A 23,449-nucleotide genomic window follows, 5' to 3' on the forward strand; every position below is an offset into this window, starting at 1 on the left:
GTCTCCACCCCACCCAGGCCCTACCCTTCTTGAGAAAAGATGAGCAGGTCCTCAGGACCCCACTCCCCTCCTCCTGGTTCCTCTTCACAGACCTGCCAAATTTGGGACCCGAGAACAGGCCAGGTCCCCTCTGGGAAGCCCAGGGGGGCGGAGCCAGGCCTGGCTGGGCCTCCAGGTTGGCCTGCCCTAGCCCCAGGGTTTAATAAACTCTGAGAGAGGTTTTCAAAGGCCACTTGATCTTCCCCATCAGGCAGCCCCTGTCTCCCTTTCAGAGCCGCGGGACTGGAAAGAAAAAAAACGCTCAATGAACAAGGCGGCCAGAGAAAGCCGAGCCGCGGGGCACCTTCTATGAATTTCTGATGAGCACGCGGCCCTGACTCCTGGGTCCCAGCCCAGTGCAGTCAGGGATGTTAGTTTAAGTCATTTCGCACGGTTCACTGGCTCTCTGAGAGCAGCTTGTCTCCAGCCTGGGCCTCTCTAACAAGCTCTTTTTACTCAGGGCTTCTCCGAGCAGAGACCTCAAACAATAGCAGCTTTCAAGGGGCTCGGCCCTCCTCTGGCGGTTTCCCTCTCCCAGCCCCAGCCGGGGACCACCTGAGCCTCCCAGTCCAGAGCAGAACCTGACTGCAGAAGCTTTCAGGGAAGATGCACTCTTCTTCTTCCCTTCCCCCTTCCCGGCTTTCTGCCTCCTCTCTTCTCTCCTTCTTTACTCTCTTCTTTGATGTCTTCCCTTCCTCTTCCCTACCTTCCTTCCCTCTTTTCCCCTTCCTCCCTACTGCCTCCACCCTTTCTCCCCATGAGCAGGCAGAGTGAGTATCTGAACTCTCCAGAGCCAGTCACTTTGCCACGCAACTCTGGAAAACTGTGTGAATGGTGCCCCCTGGGGTTGTGCAGTCGAAAACCCCAGACAAGAGCAGCTCCACCTGACACTGTGTTAAGTTCCCCAGCCCTTTGGGAGGGTCCTCCCTCCCTCCCTCCCTTCCTTCCTTCCTTCCTTCCTTCCTTCCTTCCTTCCTTCCTTCCTTCCTTCCTTCCTTCCTTCCTTCCTCCCTCTTTCCTTCCTTCTTTTCCTTCCTTCCTTCCATACTGGGGGTTGAACCCAGGGCATTATACCACTGAATTACACCCCCAGCCCTTTTTATATTTTATTTTGAGACAGGATCTCACTAAGTTGCCAAAGCTACCCTGGAACTTGCCATCCTCCTACCTCAGCCTCCCAAGTTACTGGAATTCCAGGTATGTCCACCACTGTGCCTGACTCCTCTTGAAATTTAGAGCAATTTCCTCCTTGCCTGAATTTGAGGAGGGGGCTGGCTTCCTTCACATGGGGGGCTGCCTGGGCCTTGCAGGGTGGATGAAGAAGCCTCAAAGGAGAGGGAAGCCAGCCTAGAAAATGAACCGTAGTGTCCCTTGCCAGGGCAGCTCCTCTGGACACAGGAAATGGCCATGTCTCTCTCAAGTCAAGGGCTCTCTGCCTTCCTGATATCCAGTGTTCTTTATCTACTATCTCCTCTCTCTAGCAGCAGTGAGGAGACAACTTCTGGTCCTTCCTACCTACCTCTGATCTTCTAGCCATGGCCTGTAGTAACAGGTCTGCAAAAGAGAATCCTGAGAAGGGGAGGTCAATTAATCCAAGGTGGCCATTTTTTCATGTTTAGACTAGACCTACAGCCAAAACAAACAAACAATCAAAAAAAACATTCATATTGAGACAGGAGTATTTTGGTTTGACAAGAGAATGGCCTTAACATTTAGATCCTTCAATGGTGACCTTTGGCCTGGGGCACTCCCAAAGGCTTTTGAGCTGCCATTCCATGGGCATTCCACATTAGGAGAAGCCCAAGCTTCATCATAAAGCACCTGCCAGCAATTAAAGTCCCCTCCCCGGCAACCTAGGCCCCACAGGTCTCCCACCTTTCAAGTCCAAGCAGCCCAGTTATACTGGAAGCAGCGTGAGAAAGTCCAGTCATCTGACCCCTCACACACCCCTCCCTTACCTCGCCTGCTTCCCCTGTCCCCACCAGCCACATCCCTACCCCTGTTAATAACCCACATTCTCCAGGAAGTGAAGTTTGATTAGAAACATCATGGCAAGAAGAAAAACCAGGGAGCAGGGAACGGGACTGAGAGCCCAGGCCTGCCTTACCCACAGATATGCTCCATGACTACGGCAAGGCCTTCCTGTTCTCCAGCATCACTTCCTCCCAACAGTCCTGCACTGGAGCCAAGCTTCTCAATAGTCGAGTCCCCAGTTGTTCAGTAACATAATCATCTGGAAAACTTGTTAAACATACAGGCTTGAATTCCCCACCCCAGACGTGCCACTAAAGCAGAATTTCTGGCGTAAAGCACAACTTGTATTTTAACATACACTCCAGGTGAGGCTTAGGCCCACTAATAGTTGATGACCACTGTCCTAGTCTGTTCCAGTCTACAGTATTAACTGACAATCTGCCTATGTCAGTGTGAAGTTGCTGTAGCTCTATTCGGTAGCAGGTTTTCCAAGAAGCTAATGGCCTCTGCATGGGATCCTTGCAGATCCCTAGGAGGAGTCTTAGCAAGTTTGTGTTCATACTTGTGGATTCTTTTACCTATCCAGAGTTACCACCATCTACTACCACAATGCAAAAGCTCCAAGCCCACAAAGCCTGGCCCAGAATTGAAGATCTGTCACTCCTGCCCCCTCTGCTGATAAGATGCTCTTCTGCTTGTCTTGCATTCCCAGTGTCTCATCCAACTGAATATGCTTTGCACAGTACGAGCTATGACTTCACCCCTAACATTGACTCTGATCATCCCAGTGATCAAATTTCAAGGACCTGTTGTGGCTAGAGATAGAACCAATTCCAGAAACAGGGAGATGTGCCCCCAGCTGTACAGTGCCCCCAAATCCAGCCTGTATTTGTCAAAAGATGTTTATCCACAGGTGTTGGAACACATTAATGAAACCAGGCCAGGTTAAAAAAAGTCAGCCCTCAAAGAAAGATTAGTAAAGGAAAGGGACCAAGGGAGGGAGAAGGGGAGGGAAAGGGGAAATATTGAGAATGATGTTGGCCAAATTACATTGTGGGCATGTATGAATACGTAAAATGAAACCCATTACTATGTACAACTATAATGCACCAATTTTAAAAAAAACGGGGAAAAAAAGAAAAAGTCAACCCTACTTTGAAGCTAATTGGTCATTCTTCACATCAATCAGTTTTGCATTTGAATCTTTCCTTGGGCTTTTATCAGCTGAGTGATGAGTGATGCAGGAGCCTCAGACTCCTCCATCATGAGGAGATAATTACATTCCAGGGCTCTGGGGAAGGTGACTGAAACAGTGGATGTCAAGGTTGCATTGTAAGATATTGCTAATTGGGCAATATATAGACCGAGAGGCCTTGATAAAGCCAGGGTCGGAAGTGTCATGGATGGAGCTGAAGGCGTTGTCAGACAGCTTTGTTGCAGAAAGGGCACAGGGAGCCCTACTTACCAAGTTCCCAGAGCTACAATTCCCACCCAGCATTGCATCACTCATATCCTCACTGTTGGCACTGACTGGACTCCCTGCCATGCATTGCTCACCCCCTTGGCAAGGGTTGCAGAATTGGGCAGGGAAGAAGAAGGGAGGAGAACAGGATGTGGGTGGAAGGCTGTCCTCTCCCCTTACCCCCTGCAGCCCTGGGCAACTCAGGGGGAGGAGGAGGAAAAGGAGGAGGAAGCCACATCTGGTTTGAGTGAGGCTCTCAGCAGGGAGAGTGAGCAGGGCCCTGGAATGGCCCCCAACCTGAGGGGAAGAGAAGCGGGGAGAGCTGGCACCAGCCCTGGCCAGTCCGGGAGAGCAGAGGGAAAGTGGTTGGGGGTTCAGGGAAAGCAAACAAACAGAGTGGTTGAGACGATAATAATAAAGAGACGAGTCATTAAAGTGAAGAATGGAGATTGTGTCACACCCAAGACAAACAAAAAATAAACGGTCAGTAGATCCACTCTGCAGATGTTTGGCACCAGTGAAGACAGATTAAAGATGCGTGGAGGATGCCTAAGTCGACCAAAGCTCCACCAGCAGCAGCTGGAGAGCAGGTGGACAGGAGCCCCAGCCAGAAAACTCGTTGCAGCTGAAAGGGGAGCTAGCCCCAGAGACCACTGTACCCTCCTGTGGCCCCGGGCAAGCAGAACCCATGCCCCATACTGGCACCTGCATGAGTAGCAGAGTGAGGACATTGTCATTCCTGGACAAGACTGGGTCCCTCATCTGTGCAGACTGTCTCCTGAAAGAGGGTCCTAGAGTCTCCCAGTGCTAGATGGAGTAAGTTCAAATGGCCTCACAGAAACACTGCCTCTTTGCTGGTTGTTCAATGTCTTGCCACCCTGCCCATTTCAGTGACTCTACAGGGACTCAGTCTTCTTTTTGTATCTCTTACCTTGTCCTGTCCCAGTGTGAGGGGTTGGGGAACACAGTGCCCAGGGTAGCCTATCCCTCACTTACTCATAGGTTATCCTGTGTGCCCGGCTCTGAGTGAGGTTCCTGGGGGCGGGGGGGCACAAAAATGACCTTTCCTACCTCACAGGTATTAACAATTTGGGATAAAGAAAACTAGTGTCTGTTGAGTGCCCATTCTATCAAAAGCATTCTGCCAAATATCTTCAAATGATCTACCTTACATAATTCTTCACAGGAACCCTGATTCATGGGAATCTTTCCCCATTGTCCTAACAGATGAGAAAGTTGAGAACCAGAGAGATCTGGTGCTTTTTTTAATAGTCCCTTTCCTAGGAAAGGGACGCTCTGCTATTCAAACCCAGTTGCACCAGATTCCAAGTCCAGTGCTTTCTCTGTGACAATACAAACCACCCCAAGGTGAAGCAGAATTTGACAACTGCCAAGAAAATCACGTGCTCTTAAAAGATACAGAAAAGTGTTCTCTTGTCTCACATCCACCCCCCCACCCCACCCCCACCCCCGTTCCCTGCAACCTTAATTAGAACCAAACTTCATCTTTCTGTTCTGTGCACCAGCAGGGAGGAGCCAGCATCCTGTGCCCAGTCAGGGCCAAGTGCCTGCAGGTGTCTGAGGAATGCTAATGGCCATGGATTGGGGGAGGGTATGCACTGGCTCTTCCATAGCATTTGCTTCCCATTAAGCCCTCTCTCCTTCCTCTCTAGACCTTCCCGCCCCCTCTAGCAACATGCAGCTTTCATGAGCCAATTACCATGCCCAGGTTTTTCTGTTCCTCTGAAGCCACTGACACTGTTAACAAGACACAGATGCAGTTGGGCATGCCCCTGCTGTCCACTTCAGAGCAGAAGCTTTCTTTGCTCTAACGGACAATAGGTAGGAAGTAGCAAGGCTGGATAGTCCAATTGCAACTCAGCCCCCCGGGAGGAGGGGGAGATCTCAAAAGGGCAATTCGAGTGGCCTCAAAGAGTGATTAGGGTCAGATTGATGAGCGGTCTCAATAGGATCAGCTTCTGACTTGTACCTGGCCCGTCACAGACAGGGTAGAGATCCAAATAAGAAAAGCAAAGATAGTTGTGAAGTGGAGGTGCAGGCCAGGAGAGGTGAAAATATTTAGTTAACACATAAGCATCTAGAGTCAAGATAATTTCATTAAGAACCACTTGCGTTAGAACCTGCTCAGAAACTGATCAAACAGGCTGCGACTTCATGTTTTCCTCCTACGTCTTAGATGTCCCCATCTGCCTTACCATATTTTCTACCTCTTAAAACTTTATTCAACCTTCAAGTCTCAGTTTTCTATGAACTTTTCCAGATATTCCTGGACAAAATTAACCTCTTCTTTCTCTTTAATCCCTTAACATACTGGTTGTAGTAGAGTCCGATTTCACTATAGTATAGCTCATTACAGATTTATTCTTAAGCATCCTTCCTAGAACTTGCAATATTTCTTTAACATCGGAGGAAGAATGCCTTCCATCAATACTGGAAAATTGAATATTACCGTTCCCATTTTCTCTACATTCTTCTCTTCTGCACTTCACGTAAAGATAATTTGGACCCTCTTGTTCTATTCTCATTTCTCCTTCTTTTTCATATTCTCTCTCCTGAACTTTCTGTGCTGCATTGGAGGAATTTCCTCTGACCCACCTTTCAGTTTACTAATTTTCTGCTCAGCTTTGTCTAAGCTGCATCTTATACATCCTTGAGTTTTTATGTCAGTGACTGTCAATTCTAGAAAGTTCTATTTGGCTCTCTGACACATCAATTGAACTTTTATGTTAGTGACTATCATTTTCATTTCTAGAAAGTTCTACTTGGCTCTTTTTACAATTTGCCTGTTTCAAAATATCCTATCCTTTATGATTTGTTTCTTTTTTAATCTTTTTAACCATTTCAAATATAGTCTCTTTCAGATTATTGTATTATTTTATGTTATTGGAACGCTAAACTACTTTGATACTTTTGCTGACTTTCCCTAATGGCATATCATTTCCTCATGTGGTTTGTAATTTTTTTTATTGTTAGGGCAACTTCAAAGGGGATTATATTTTGCTGTGGGAATGCTGTTGCTCTGGGGCACATTCCTCCGGAATAGATCTGCATTTCCTTCTCTTGATACCCCATGAGTTTTGCTGGTCTGGAATCTATTTTTACATTAATTTCTCAGCTTGGGAATTCCAACAGTGGAAATTCAGACACTATAGTCACATATGGTTCAGGCCTGGAGCTTCTACTTCTCACAGATTTTTTTTTTTTTTCTTTCCACTCAGAGCCCCAGTAGAAACAAACTTAATTGTCCTACCCTAAGCCTGGGAGTGATAGCTTTCTAGTCCTGGTTTCTCTGAGAGCATAGCCCTTATAGGACCTCAGTGTTTGTAAAAATCTCAGTCTTAGCTGTCTGCTTCTTATGTACTAGAGATCAGGTTGCCTGCTCCCATGTTGGCATCAAAACCATAGTCCCTAGCACCTAGGGCTGCATCTAATCTGATTCCCCTTGACTCCATCACTTCAGTTTGTCGGGCTTACACTCCAGCCTTCAGTTCTGTATTTGCCTACTGGACACTTTTTCATTATGCTTCACATTCTAGTTCATGAGTTTTTGCAAATAAATCAACTACTCCCTGAAAAGCCTATCTAATTCATTTTCGTTCCTCCTATAAGGCCTAGCATAGTACTTTTTTTTTTAATGGTACTGGGAATTGAAAACAGGAGTGCTTTCATCACCGAGCTACACCCCCAACCTTTTTTATTTTTTTATTTTGAAACAGGGTCTCACTAAATTGCTTAGGATCTGGCTAAATTGCTGAGGCTGGCCTTGAATTTGCCCTCCTCATGCCCCAGTCTCCTGGGATTGGTGGCACAGTACTACATCATTGGTCTCTTTACTTATCCACTCGAACAGAACAGAACAATCCTGCAATTTTTTTTTGCAGTGCTGGGGATCGAACCCAGGGCTTTGTGCTTGCAAGGCAAGCACTCTACCAACTGAGCTATCTCCCCCAGCCCGATGCTTTCTTATATGCAAAATGTTCTAAGCCAGGGGACATGAGAGATGCAAGGAGGAGAGGGAGAGGAGAAATGGCAGAAGTGAGTACACGTCCCAAGGAAATACACTTCTTTCCTAGAAGTTAGGGCTGGTCATACAGAATGATTTAGACCAAGAGCTGAACCTTCTTCTACTCTGATCTCTGACCTGAACTTGTGAACTTGGAAAAGTCACTGCACCTTTTTCAGGCATCAGATTCTGCATTTGTAAAATGGAGACAATGTGTTGACCTGGGAGATACCCAAGGTCCCCTCCAGGCCAAACAGCCCTGGGAGCTGCAAGTTAAGAACACAAACTGAATATATATCCAGTCAGGCTCTCTTACTCAGGTGTCCGCCATTTTCTCCCCACCCCAAATCTCCCACTAGAGTTTCTAGCTTTCCCTTGTCTCTCCCTCCTTTAGCACCTAGGCCTCGGTTTCCACCCAGCCTCCTTCCCTTGCTCCCTCTTATTTGTCCAGGTCTCCTCCCTGCGGAGCCCTCCAATAGTGAAGTGATAAGCCCAGGAAGATCAGAAGGGAGAAAGCAGATGCCACAGCGACCCAGCACCTGGTGACACAGAAGCCCCATCTGCCTCCAGCTTTAGGGGCCTCCTAAACCTTGCACTGGAGACCCCGCATCTTAAGGAGCCTCTTGAGCTGGTTCAGAAACAATGAATCAAAACCAGCTGGAAGCTGCCCTCCGACCCAGCTAATGACTTGTTTATTGTCAGAGCAGCAGTGCGTCATATAAGGGAATTTCAAAGTGTCACTAATTGGCAGAAGGCCAGTAAATAGCACCATATAAATCTGAAGGCGCTTCCACGAGGTCTGAGGATCGTGGAACAGATACAGATGGGGCAAAAGGAAGAGGAGATTGGTAGGCCAAGTGGTGGTGCAAAGTGTAGCACCTTATCAGTGGCTGCTGCCTCAGCCCAGGGTCTCTACTACCCCGTGGGGACTGGAGTCTGTTCTGCGATTGGGGAGGAAAGGCAGAGCACTATGACCGCCCTACTCCCACCTTACCACCCACACCCACAAGATGCCTCACATCCTAATGTACTTTGAAAGAAGTGACCTGTTGTATCCTATCATGAGAGAAAGTGTCCTTGGAAAAAAGACTCAGAATATATTGTTTGAGTAGAATTACTGGATTCTATAGACATAAAATCTAAAGTCCTTATATGGATTACACAGAAAATTCATACTCTAGTAGACATACTTGTAGGAACAGCAGACTGGGAAAAAAGGAGCCTCTTCTCATGCAACATAACCCATGAGCTTATCTGGGAGCAGAACAGGAAGATGGACCAGCAAAGGGGAATAATGAAGGGAATGGATGTTCATGGTTGCCCAACTCAACTCCTCTCCTATGCACAATCTTGCTGCTGGCCTCTTCCCCAATAGTTTCAAACAAACAGATAATTTGGAGACGAGAAAGGGGAGAGTTAAGAGAACAAAAGGGTGAAGTAGAAAATCAAAGTAAAGACTAAAAAGGAATCAAGAGGTCAGTATTTCAAGTAGCATTAACCTGCTCAGACATGGGTGCTCCCCAAAGGCCTCAAGACCACCCCTCTCGCTCACTTCCAGGCACTTCTTCCTATATCTTTGCAAGTAGGACAGGCACAGGAAGCCTTGACCTTGAGGCACTGCTGGAGAAGGACAGTGCATCCATCAGAACACATGGTGCAGCCGAGAACTGGAACTAGCACAGCCTCACTGAATTCTCACAGGTGGATTCCATTATTGCAACCCCCATCTTATAGATTTTTTTTTTTAAAAATGCTCAAAGAAGCAGATTTAAAGTAGCAGGACATATCGGGATCTATCTAGGGAGTTCTGAGGCCTAAAAGTCACAAACTCACTAATGTACTCACAAGTTTCATGGGTACTTGGCTAAGGTGATATGAGTGAGCTATGGTCTCAATCCTCAAGAGACTTTAAAGCTCAGAGAGGGGCTGGGGAGATAGCTCAGTTGGTAGAGTGCTCGCCTCACAAGCACAAGGCCCTGGGTTCGGTTCCCCAGCACTGCAAAAAAACCAAAAAACAAAAACTTAGAAGGATGCCCCCAAAAATATTTGAGAGGGTGGTGGTTTGAGTTCTAATCTGCTAGAAACAGGGAAGACTTGATAGAGGGGTGGTATTATGGTTAGGATATGACCTGTCCCCTACAAAGCTCCTGTTAATACAGGAATGTTGGGAGGTGACATGACTGGATTGTGAGAGCTGGAACCTAATCCATCCATCCTAGTTTGAATGAACTCTGGGTGGTAACTGTAGGCAGGTGGGGCATGACTGGAAGAGGTGGGTCACTGGGGGTGTACCCTAGAAGGGCTTCTCTTCCCAGTGGCCCCTTCTCACATCTCTGCTTCCCAGGTGTTGAGGTGAGCAGCACTCTTCCACCCTGCACTTCCACCATGATGTTCCCCCTCACCTTGGACCCAGAGCAATGGACCCAGCTGACCATGGCCTAAACTTCTAAAATCATGAGCCAAAATAGACTCTCCTTCTCTAAGATGTTCTTTTCAGGTCTTTTGGTCATGGTGATACAAACTGGACTCACACAGTTAGGATTTGAATAAAGCCTTAAGGAAAAGACAAACTTTCACAAGTAAGAAAGACCTTCAGGAGAGAAGCACTCCCAGCTGAGGTGCCTCCAGAGCAGTAGCTGCACCTTCCTGCCTCACCCCAGCACAGAGCCATGCTCACAAAACACAGATGCTGAGGGCCTGTGTCCAGACCACCAAAGAGTAGCTGAGACAAGGCACTTGGTCAGAAAGCAACCAGCTACAGAAATTACTCCAAACAGATACACACCACCGCCCCTGACTGTGGGCCCTAGACCCCCACATCTTCAGACCTTTTTCTCCTCCAAAAAATCCCTCACAATTAGCCCTTTGCCTGATTCTGGAAGCACATGTCATGAAGTCTCTAGAATTTAGAAAGTCTGAGGACTTTCTCTTTCTGTATGTCTACTTTGTTACTTTTCTAACATTTAAAATTTTTTATTAATTTTGGGGTTGTCAGATGATATTTTATTGAAATATTTTCCTCTGTACTTAACTGACTGGATATTGCACTGCACCACTATTGATGTCATGAGGGTAGCATTTATCGACATTGCAGCCCACAGGCTGAACGGTCCCCAGGATCTCTTTAATGGTTCCAGAAAGTTCTCTGGCTAAAGAGTGGTGCTACATCTGTCAGGCAGTGTTGACAATCTCATCAAAACTGATATTTCCACAGTGTTTAATGTGTTTTCTGTTTCTCTCTGTCTCTCAGTCATTTCTTGAGGGCTTTGATAATCAGGGCAGAGGCTAAGGTACCACAACACCTGGGCCTGTCTGTTCTGAATGGTCAGTTTCACTGTCATTCTCAGATCCTTCTATTCACCATTTGCTTTAGTGATGTCGCACCAGCCTGTTTGGGAGACAGATCCAAGAGGTTGATCTTGGGAGCCAGGCAGACGTGGTGCCAATTTCACCAGTAGCACTTGGGCACTGATTTTGATCCACTTGGGTGGGGTCCACTTGGATGGCATGGTGGAGGTGGCTAGTGTCAAATGACCCTGGATTCTAGGTGACTGAAGAAAATTGCACATGGGCCTCCTCTGACCCAAAAGCTAAAAATTATTTTATTCATTTCTAAAGTTGGTTTTATATGATGTTGACATTGAACAAGAGTCAAAAGAACATATAAAAAGTAGTCTTCCAACCCCTGCAACTAGCCACTTATTTCCTCTTCCTGTTCCCAATGTACCAGGACCTTGTATATCTTTTCTAAAAGTTTCTACCTGCTTGTCTTCTTTAAAAAGAAAATATCCTTCCCCACTGAAACAAACTTTCTAGACTGTTCTGGAACTTCCCTGCATGAAAGCAAAAGGGAAAAGTACGTAATTCCTGTCTCATGTAGAATTAGCAAAATTCTCCTTTGAACTTTACATACAAATGCACAATGTTTGTCCTCAGGATGATAATAGTTAATGTGTTTGTGTGTGTGTGTGTGTGTGTGTGTGTGTGTGTGTGTGTGTGTGTTATACACTTGCTCTCGTAATGCTTATGATACCCTTATGGTCAGTAGTATCCTCATTCCCATTTCTCACACATACAAATTAAGGCTCAAAGGGTTTCAGAAACATGCCCCTGGACTTGGGCCTGTCTGACACATGCACGTCATTGACTCTTAACCACTATACAATGGGTTTACAAAGAGGACAAGGAAAACTCTGGATTTTGCAGTCTGAAGTCTCCACAGGAGTGGAAGTACTGCACAGAGATGAGCCTAAAATCTCCCACTGAAGGTCAGGGAGAGAGCCTGCTGCAAAGAACATCCCAAATTTCTAGTGAGATTTTTCTCACCCAGCTCAGGGTTTGCCCTGAACTTGAGGGCAGGAGAGAGTTGGGCCAGGGAACTGAACAAGTGCACACCAAGAAATACCTCATTTTGGGACAAACTGAGTTTCCAGATGGGCAAATGCCCTGAAGTAGAGAATCTGAGCAAAGACCAGAGTTGGCTTTCAGGGGGGTGGCACTGAGAGACCCACCTTTCCTGAATCTGACCCATCAGTAGTGGCCTTTGTGAGGGCTCTAAAAGGACCTGTGCAGCCTCCCACCCCCCCACCCACAGGCACATTGCACTAGTGACCATGGAGGAGGAATGCCCTGGTCACTGTGAGGACACAGGACAATGTTTTCCAGCTGTCTTGGAGGGGGCTGTGTGCAGACAAGCTTCTAAGGAGCTCGGCCATCATGCCAGACAGAGATGATTGCTCTAATAAGGACAAAGGTGGCCAGCCAGAGCCCTGCCTTGGCCCCAAGCTTTGGTTAATGAGACTTCCCCTAGAGAAAGTGCCTCTTGGGAGAGTGGGGGTGGGGTGCGGGGGGGGGGGAGGGTGGCAGAACAGCTGGAGGCCAGCCATTGCTGAGGCTGTTTATTAGGAGACAAAGAAAGAACTTTGCTCCCTGCACTGAGGTCAAACTCAAGGTATCCCAGGGAATGGCAGGGGAATTTATGAAGTGAGGAGGCAGCCGGTTGACAAGCTGTCGGCTGGCCCCTCCCCAGAAACACAGCCACAACCTCCCCCTCCCCAAGTCCTGGAGAGCAGTCAGTCATCTTGCTAGAGCAAGATTCTGGCCACTGGAGGGGCTTTTGGGAAACAATACACATGCCACCACAACACAGGTGATAGAACGGTCTGGGAAGGGGGAAGACAACCCTTTCACACATTCCCAACTCATGTACAGATCAGACACATGCAGATTCGCCCAGGGCTGGCCCCTGGCTCCAGGTAAGTGGACAGCCTCTGGTGCCGCATGTGGCTGTCTCTGCCTCAATGACAGGCAAATGTGTGACCACAAGTCAGGAACTAAGAGATGCATGTCCCTAAGCCATTCCTGCCCCCAAGCTCTTGGATGTATAAGGAAAGAGGGGATGTGGAACTTGTACAGGATGGAGTGGATTTTTCTGGAACTCTGAGCAGGAAGGAATTAAAAGGTTACATTTGGGGACATGGAAGAAACAGATGAGAGGTGAGACATTATTTACATTCTTGTATGTAAATTCAGACACTTCAGGTATATAAGTGACAGGGTTTCCATGGAAATTTGGTTCCTTTTTTTTTTTTTTTTACTGAAAGGAAGGGGTGTGTGTGTGTGTGTGTGTGTGCGCGCATGAGAGAGAGAGAGAATATGAGTGTGAATGTGTATGAGTGTGGGAGTATTTATGAGCGAAAGTGTGGGTGAGTGTGTGTTTGGGCTAGGGCACAGGACAGTGACAAGAAATGTAGTAGTGCTTTGCCTGCATACCACATTTGGCCCCCATCCCTTCCCTACATATGCACCCAGTACCCACACAGAGAACAGGAACTTTAGCCCTTTAGGAAGATGGGAACATAACTCAAGGTGGTCCCTCGAGTGTATCTTCCTCCCTTCCACATGGACCCTGTCCTCCCTCCCTGCCCCCAGCTCCTCAGCAGGACCCTGGCACCCACCTCCAATCCTCAACCCCTCTAAACCTCCCAGGAGTCCCCTGCGCCCTCCACCCGACCTTACTGTGCAGAGCCCAGCCTGGACCCCCAGTGGGATGACTGAAGCTGCTGCCAAGGTCCATCCATCAGGCCCAGCACAGCCTTCCTCCCCCTGCTGCCTGCACCACACTGGGCCAGTACTTGTCAGCATGTCAGGGGCAGCCCCTTCCCTGTGATAGCTACCGAGCAGACAGAGTGAGGATTCCTCTGCTTCCCACCCTCCTCCTTCAAAGGCTGACATTCTCCCTCCCCCACCTGGTGACCTGCTGGGCTCTAGGAGACCAAAGCTGTGGGTCAAAGATGAAAAATGCCTATTGACTAAGACACAAGAATGGGTCAATTTGCATGTTATTTGCATAACCAGTTAATGCCCAAATAGGAGGAATGCCTCATCCCACTGCAACTTTCCACCACAGATTTCCTCAGTGATTCTGATTCTGAACTTTTCTTCCCAGGTTTGCCACTTCTTTCCCAGATCCTGCAGAGTGTTGGAGTCCAGTCCAGTCCTGCTGATGGTCCAGTCACAGATCTTGGAGATGCGTTTTTACAGCACCCTGAGAAAGGCCAAATCCCAGCTTGCTGGCCTTTTCCCCTTCAGCCCCCCAGATCTGTGTTTGTGCAGAAGCCCAGAAGACAAGATCAAGGCCTAGAAGCCTGCAGCTGGTGGTGTTTGAGCTCCAGCAAGGGTGAGGGGAGGCAGCAGGGCAGGTCCAGAGAGTGCAGGGAGGGCGGGGGGGGGGGGGGGCAGCAGAATGCTTGGGGCCCAGTGCTAACGGCTCACATATGATGTTTCTCCCCACAACGTTCTTTGCTCTCAGCCTGTGGGCCCCCGAGTCGGAAGCTTCTGGGACTGTAACAAGCTTTAGTTTATACACAACCAGCTGCATTTTTCTACTACTGTTTGTGAGAAGGAAGCCAACCCAGCATCCTCCCCACTCCCCTTGGCCTCCACAGCTTCAAGCTGGGCTCCTGTAAGAGCCAGGAAGACATAGTCTACAGGATAGGTGAATCACAAGTGGACCTTGACCCCCTGGGTCTGGTCCTGACAGACTCTGACACCACCTCCCATCCCCAACCCCTTCCAAGGATTGATCAGAGCACCCAATCACTCTGCTGCTACCAGGTCACAAAGGCAGTGCAGAGGAGGAAGGTGACTTTTGTCCAAAGCAGTGCTTGCTTTCTCTGGTCTAGGCCAGAGGAGGTGACCCTAACTTTTCCACCTCCTCCAGTTCTAATTAAGCCCTTTTGGAGAGGCAGCAGGGTGAGAGTCTAGCCAGGCTGAAGACCTTCCTCTCAAGGCTGACTGGTCTAGTGTTAAGTGCTGGGATCCTTGAAGACAGAAACACAAGTCTCTATCTGAGTATACAGGTCACACGCATCTCTGTGATTCGGTTCTTCCCTTATAATCAGGATAAAGAACTCAATTCCTTAAGTGTGTTAACCCACATAACAGTTCGAATGAACCTGGCATTTAGTAGATGTTCAATAACAGCAGCTGTTGAGCTCTCAACAAAGGTGGTGGGGGCATGAGAGGGTGGTGGGAGAAGAAGAATGGAGGCTTGAAGCGGAAAATGAGGCTTTCCTGTGCACGTTGTCATCTCAGCCCTTGCCCCTCATTGCCTTGATTCTGCTTCCCAGCTCATACTGGGGGCAAATAAACCTGGGTTGAAACCCAGTTCTGCCTGGGGCTGGCTAGCTGTATAGCCTTGAACAAGTGACTCATATGACCTAATTGTTCTGAGCTATAGCCCCTGTCCTACCTGGCCAGACCTGTATGTGAACATACCCAACAGCCAACAGGCCCTGTGTGACCTCTCTGGATTCTGATCAGATAGAAAGCAATGATGTCCATGAGGCCTCGGGGTGATGGGGGGAACAGGGGATACCAGGAGTGCTGTAGCTTCCGCTCTGGATGAAAGTTGGAACCCAGGCGATCTCCCTGCTAACAGGCAGACTCTTCTGAGCCTGGGCCAGGGCTCTACCTTGAAGAGGGTGGTGATGCACAGTGGCTCACTAGAATGGTATGTGAAGCCCTTCAGGGAGAGAAAGATGGATAGCACTTTAGGCTTTAATAAGTCACACACCCACATGGCCAGCCCAGCCACCTGGAGACAGGTGGACTCGGCAATCACTTGGTGCCCTGAATGACAGCACCTCCCACATAACCAGGGGCACATAGTTGGTCAAGGGTCTTCCAGAAAGGCTTTCATGACCAGGCACTCATGACCATGGCATGAGCAGAACACGTACACACACCTGCATACCCATACCTACTGTTGGATGTAGATGCAGACTGATATCTGCTCCTGAGACCCAGGAGGGGCCCCTGGATGCAGAATGCCCAGCAGATTGCAGCTGGGACAGGCCCCGAAGCCCATCTGCCCTAACCCCTTCTCTGCAGGGAGAGTAGAAGGAGGGAGGGGCAGACTGAGTGAGAAAACAAACTTCAGACTCATTATCCACCAGACCTCAATCTCTGCTCCCAGCACAATTAAAGGTCTCTGATCCAGAATGAAAAGCAAACACAAGATCCCCTCTTGTCCCCCTGCTTCCTCTAATCAGGGGCTTGGGCCCTGGCTCCTGTTTTCAATATAAATATTCAATTAAACTTTCCTGGAGTTTTCAGTAATTGGGTCCCAAAGAGGAAGGCAGTCCCATGGACAGTATGAGACAGACTCTATGACAGTGAGATCCAAGAGGTGCAGGCACACCTGGTGACAGAACAGCAGGCAGACAGGGAGAGAAAGCAGAGAAGGGGAGGCTGCCAAAGGCTTCAGATTGCCTCTGAGAATCAGAAAACACTTCCAGAAAGCTCTGTGCCCACCAACTCTGGCTTCCTCTGAATTGGCCTAAGAGGAAATGAATCTTCGAAAACAGATTATGGACCTGATGAGACCTACTTGTCTTAGTCACAACAGCCTCTTCCAGTCTGTAGATCTAGTCCTATCAATTCTGAGTTCAGAGGGGCCAGCATCCTCTCCCAGGCATTGGTGTGTTTAAATCAAAACATCCCAGTCAGTTCCACCACCAAATCCTTTTAGAGCCCTTCACCTTTAGTACAAATGGCTGCTAGGAAGAGTCAGTCCCTTTCCTATAGTTGTTTATCCAGAGTGGCTTCAAAAGCAAAATTATTCTTCTATTTCAATGGAAAGATTGAGAAAAGTAAAATCCAGCGCATGTTCTCCTGCAAGTTAGGGCCTGAGTATGACCAGACCCAGTTGCCTGGGGCCTTCAGGTTATTTCCACCTGTTTTCTTCCAGTCAAGGTGGAAGAGCAGATCTGTCAGGGTTCCAGTGCTAGTCCCAAAACTGAGCTGCTGTATCACAAGGGAAAGAAACATCACCCCTCTTCCAATTTCCAGAGATCACTTTTCTCCATCAAAAATTTCTCCTTCAAATCCTAAGGATACTTAGAGACCCAAGACACCAGGATCCACGCAGTGAGAAGATGTGGCACAGATCAATTTTTAAAACATGGGGAGGAGGTGAGGATTAGCAGTTCTATCACCCTCTCCTCCTTCCCTTGGTTCCATCTTAAGAAGTCAAGTGATAAGCAGTTAGAAGTCATGATGGGGGTGAGGACTAAAGAAGTCCAGCTGGCCCTTCTAATTACAAACCCTAAAGCTCTCTTGACAGATCTGCCAGTGTGGGGTTGATTCCTTTAGCCCATGCAGACTGTACCTGGAGATCTCTGCTCATGACCTCTAGACTAAGGACAAGTTTGACTGGAAAAGGAAGACATGAGAGGAGGGGCTAGGAGTTCCCTTGTCAGAGAAGGAGGGAGGCAGACTCCTAGACAGCTGGCTGGAGTTGGTGGGGGATCTGCACCCCAGGATGGAATGCCAGAAGGACCAGAGGGAACCTCGATGTTGTGGCCTCCCTTAAGGAAAGATAACTGTAGGGAGATTTCGACTGAATGTTTTCTGGTTTTCCTCCTTTGGTAACCCCCATGGGTTGGACTGAGGACTGTCTGGGATCTCTCCAGAACCTAGTCTATCATACTTTCCCCCAAATGCTGGATCAGCTATCTCAAGTTTAAGAAGGACTTGAGGGCAACAGTTTAGCCCAAAGATGCACATCCTAGTGACCAGAGCAGGCAGAAGGCTCAGGCCAGGTGGGGCACAGGCTGCCCCAGCAGAGCCAGAAGTCAGCGTGTGAAGTCTGTGGGGAGAACAGTTTGGGAGACGCTTCTCATGGCAGGGAGCCCAGGAGGTAAAAGCTGAGCCAGGAGCTTCCAAGGGAGTCTGGCTATGGGATTTACGAGTCTCTTGTTCCCATTAAAAAAAAAAAAAAAAAAACAACTCTAGGCCTCAAGTGCTCTGAGAGGCTTGCTCTATAGAGCCAAGACACCAGGCGGGAGGGAAGCTGGCTTCCCTGAGAGGCACTGTCTTTTCCCGTCTGTAGCCAGAGTCGGAGCTCTCCAACCCCCTTGTTGAAATCTAGGGCTGGAACATCTCTTAATTTGATTTACGGCAAAGGACAAGCAGAAGAGCGACAAAGAGTCATGTTTTCTTGGCCTTGAGCCCTAGGAAGAGCCTTAAGTCATAGAAAAGTGGCAGTGAAGGCCATAAGTGTCATGGTTCTTGTGCCACTAACTGGGGCCTGGATAAGTGACTGGAAGGGGTCTTAATGTCTTCCCCAGAATCCTTTTTCTCCATTATTCCAAAAGTTTCTCCAAGTTGTGCTAGCAATTTCCCTTCTTCTGTAAGTTCTACACTAGGTTTGGGGTACCATGTAAACCTTTGTTTTAGGTTCACATAAATCCAGATTTTGGCATCCGAGTGACAGACAGAAGGGGACACTGAACTCTATGGCATCCAGCCATGTGCAGATGGATAATGCTGCTGTTACTGATGTATTTATCTTGCATTTGTTGGAGAAGTCTTTGGCTATGGATTCTGCTTAGGGACAGTCCCAGGATGACTGGGACCATAAGAGGAGAAATGAGAGAGACTCTAATGATCTATTCCATCTGGGAACGAGCTGTTAGTGGAGAACAGAGTGATGCTTGGAGGCTCTTGACTAAATGTGAGACGGAAATACTGGAATCCACTTATGGGAGCAGGAACAGAAGAAAGAGAGAAATGGTGATTTTGAGGGTGGTCACTTAATAGTTTTCCAACCATGGTCCTACTGGATAAGATACAAATCCACCAGAAGAATCTATTGCTGGAGATTGTTTTCAAGGGAATAAAAATGCCCTGGACATGTTTGTTATCCATCTTCTAATCAATAGGCATGACCAACTGCAAGATATTTATAGGATCCTTTTCCTCTGTGGCAGAGAAAAATTTTGCAAGAAGAGGTATGTAGACCCCAAATTCCACTGGGAATGGAGGGGCACCTCCACACTTTTGCACGTGTCATTCCATCCACCTGAGATGCTCTCTCATCCTGATACACATGCTTTTCGTTTCCCACTCCCCACTGATTTAGGTGGTTCTTCTCTATGTTCACAGGGTTCTTGTGACAACTGAGTTTACTCATGTAAAATCCCTAGAAGATTCTGGGACACAGCCCTCAGTAAAGCTTTGCTGTTGTTATTCTACCATGGTACTCTTCCTGTGATACCGCATGGATCACATGGGTTGATGGCTCATGTGTTTTGCTCATCACATCCACCTGACTGAGTTCTTGATTAGCAGGAGCCATTCATTGAATGCTTTTTTATCCTTACGAGCTGGAATATGCTAAGTGGGACATGGGATAGTTCAGAACCTGGTACATAACTGATTGCTAAATGTTGAATAAGTAAGTAAATGAAAAATGGATGCCTATGCACTTTTGAGATGTGTTATGAGCAAAACATGTGTCTGCCACCAGTGGTGGTCATGTTCCCTTGCACATGTATTTCTTTGCCCCTCACCACTGGTTCGGGGACTCGGCCAGCAGCCTGTGGTCCACTCTCTTAGGAGGGAGCTCATTGTGCTCTGCTCCAACACAGCCAACATCAACAGCAATGTGGAGATGGAAAACAGACCAGAACCAATGAAAGTTGTTCCTTCCCCAGCTGAGATGCCAACCGTTTTCAATCTGCTAATGAGACCCAGCTAGGAGTAATCAGGAAGTGTCTAAAATTAGCTGTTTTAATTTAAGCAAAAGAGAAAGGGGCTGACTCAGAAGGGGACACAGTCTCCAGTGGAAAGAGTAGGGTCCTGGAGCCTCCAGAAAAAAACAGAGAATCATCTGGTTGCCCAACACCCAAGAGAACATCCAGGGTCCCTGTGATCAAACACCTGGTCATAAATTAAAACATTTCATTGGCCATTTATCCCAGAACCCATTGTGTTTCAAGTTAGAGAGCAGAGGCCATGGACCTGGAAAACATTAGCTGGAGATTGATTATGAGAGTCCATTTACCCAATTTACCACTTTCTAACTTCATTGTTTTGGTTCTCATTCCCCATCCCTAAAAGTTAGGCTGGTAGGAGATGCTTCGCTGTCATTGACAAACGTTTTCTGACCATTCTGGTTCACAGGGATCCCTATATCCTTTGAACCTCTACAAGAAATCGATTGTCTTTCCAATTCATGTATTACTCATGTATTGATTCGTGTATTTATTGAGATATATACTAAGATAGGGATCAGGGATTTATACAAAGAGGGAAAAGATACAGTGCTGCTTTATGGAGCTCAGTCTGCTGCTGAGAGAAAGAAATCAATAAATGCAATATCATGAAAACCAACAACTTAAGACCATGTGAAAATTGCTGTCTGGGAGGCAATGTATATACCAGGAACAAAGGGAGCACAGGCAGAGAAAAATAAAAAAGGATTTTATTTGACACTTAGTATATATAGCTTGTGTTACTAGTTGTCTTTTTTATTTCCTTTCTCCCTTATATGAACAACTCATGACCAAAGACTGTGTCTTCTAATTCTTTATGTTCCAAGCTTCTAAGATGTTTTCACATACTAGGAGTCCTATAAATGGTTTTCATTGGCTATTCCCTAAGAACATGGGAATCTTTCATTACATCAAATGGTGACTTTTCCATTTCTTTGAGAATCTACAAAAATAAGCAGAAACGGGAGAAGAAAAGAACTGGACCCATCAACGACGGTGACTCAGTGAGGTTGTAGGACATCCTTTAAAATATGTCAAAAGCAGGAAAGTCTCTTCTGTGTCTAAGACGGTTTAGACCTGGTGCATCCTAAAAACAAGAGAATGGAGTCAATGAGCTTCAAGAGCCAAAGGTGGTTCTATGTCCAGAGGCCCACAGCAGAAGGCAAAGACCAAGTGCTATGAGGAGGGGAATTTGTGTTTGAAGAAGAGCAATACCAAGGGTAAGATTCAAGTCCTTCACTTGGCTTCAGAAGCTCTTCTCAGCTGGTCCCAGGCCCCCCTCTCTCTAACCTAATCCCTACACTCTCTCAGTCACTACCATTCTGAACTTTCCACCATTTCTCACACTCAGGTCCTTCACACATTCTTCAGACATCCTTCTTCATCTGAGAACGTCTGCTTATCCTCTAAGATTCAACTCAAATGCCAGAGAAGCATTCCTTGCATCCCCTAGCTGAATCCATCAGTTCTTTCAGCAACTCTAGCATTTAATGTATATTAATCTTCTGACAGTTGCCAAGTAGTGTTGCAAACACATTAATTAGGCTGTCTGGGTTACAAGAACAGAACTGATCAGGACTTCAAAGCCTGGAAAATCTTCAATGTCCTGCTGAGCTCACCTATTCAGCATAGCTATTACTTCCTAACAACCGGAGGTCTCTGGAGGCCTCCTCTGGGTTTCTCCATTAACATCATTCACTATTCTCTCCTGCATCCTCAGTACCTCCCTTTCTCTCCCCACCATGTAGTCAATCACCTAAATTTTATAAATTGAAGTCTAAGACCTTTCCAGCCTTGACTGCCACCACCCTAGTCTCATTGGCTCTCAATTCCATGACCATATTAAAGTCGCGTGGAGAACTTTTCAAACCATCCAGTGGTTTCCTTCTGGTCTCAGGGTAGGACCAACTCCTTACCCTGGTGCCAGACCCTGGTGGCAGTCTGGCCCTCATCCTCTCCAGCCTCACCTTGGACCCCTTTCCTGTTCTCCACCACATTGACCTTTGTGTCCCTGCTATGGTTTGGATATGGTTTGAGTGTGCCCCTAAAGGTCCATGGAAGGTCGGTCCCCAGTGTGGTGATGAGAGGTGGAAGAACCTCTAAAGAGTTGGGGCCCGGCTGGGCATGGTGCATGCCTCTAATCCCAGCAACTCAGGAGGCTGAGGCAGGAGGACTGCAGCCTCAGCAAATTATCAAGGCCCTAAGCAACTTAGCGAGACTCTACCTCAAAAATAAAAAGATAAGATGAGCTGGGGATGTAGCTCAGTGGCAAATCATCTCTGGGTTCAATCCCCAGGACCAAAAAATTAAAGATTCAGAGCCCAGTGGAAGGTGATCAGATCACTGGGAGTGCCCCTTCAGAAGGAATTGATGCTAGCTAGTCTTATGGAATGAGTTGTCAGAAGAGCTGCTATACAAGAACAAGCCTGAATCCCTCTCTGGTTTTCTATTTCATCATGTGATTTCTCTCACTCACAGGATGCCTTCTGCTGTTGTAACACAAGCAAGGGACCTTCACCAGAGGCCAAACAGATGAAACTGCCCAATTTTGTTCTAACTTCCAGAACTGCAAGTTAAATAAACCTCTTTTGTTTATAAAGTATCCAGCCTCAACAGAAAGTGAACTAGGACAGCCCCTGACACGTGGCATGTCCTTTCTTCTTGGGTACTTCTCAGGTATCCTTTCCTCTGCCTGGAGGATTCTTCCCTTTCTCCCTTCCTAGTAATACTTCCTCCTTCTCCTCCTCCTAGATCCAGGAGAAGTTAAAAACATGAGCTCTAGAGAAGGCAGCCTAGATTCAGATCCAGCTGCAGGACTGTTCCAATTGCACAAGTGACCTCAAAGCATGTTAACTCCTATAGCCAGAGTTTCTTGGTCATGGTGTTGGTGCTTTGGGGTTGCAGCTTCAAAATATGACTAGGGGTAGTGAAGTCTTCTACGTGAATATCACAGTAATTTTTTAGATATCTGCCTCCCCAACTGTCTGCTGCTACTTACAGCAGAGGATTATGAATTCTTTACCTGGTACCTGTCACTAAGTCCAACATTTCCTAAGTGCTTGATGTTTATTGAGAACTAATGTCCCTCACTGTGCTCCTAAAGCAGACCTCAGCCTGGAGGTTTTTTGTTTTTTTTTTTTTTTTTTCCAGTTTTCTGGTATCAGGGGTACTGGATTCATCTCCAGTTTTCCCCAAACTGGCCAATTTACAGCTTGAGAATCGTGACTTCCTTTCCCTCCCCCGATTAAAAAGCAGAAAGCAAGTTGGACATCAAAAGCCTCCTTAAAACCAACATTTTGATGACTTAAGAATAAATGAATGAGAAACATACGGCTTGAATTTCCTTTACGATACACAAGGGCTCTTTCTGGACTCACTTTCCATTGCTGCCAAGCTAACGATGAGAGTGGAAGTTACCCAGTTCTCACATCATCAACAGATGGCTCCCCATATTTGGAAAATTTTTCACGTGGCAAAGGAAGGAAACTGCCAGCTTCTCAAATCAGTTTCATGCCTAGTGGCCCTTTCTCCTCCTTCCATATCTCATCCTGCTTAAAAGGAAACTCCATACTCAGTAGCCCCAAGGCCTGGGGCAACAGGGCTTGTCCTGCTGGAACCATCAGTGGGTGTCACAGAAGGAGTGTGGGACCAAGTGAAGATTCATAGAAGAAGATCTAATCCAGGTTTTGCCACTGGAAAAAACACACAAGACCCCTGAGCTTTAGTATGCTCCTAGGCAAGATGGGGTAATGAACCTAGCTCTATCTTTGTTACGGTTGTAAGGATTAGAAAGATGACATAAAATACAGTGTCCAGGGCTGGGGTTGTGGCTCAGTGGTAGAGCGCTTGTGTAGCATGTGTGAGGCCCTGGGTTCGATTCTCAGCACC

This window comes from Sciurus vulgaris, assembly GCF_902686455.1.
Source record: "Sciurus vulgaris genome assembly, chromosome: 11".
NCBI lineage: Eukaryota > Metazoa > Chordata > Mammalia > Rodentia > Sciuridae > Sciurus > Sciurus vulgaris.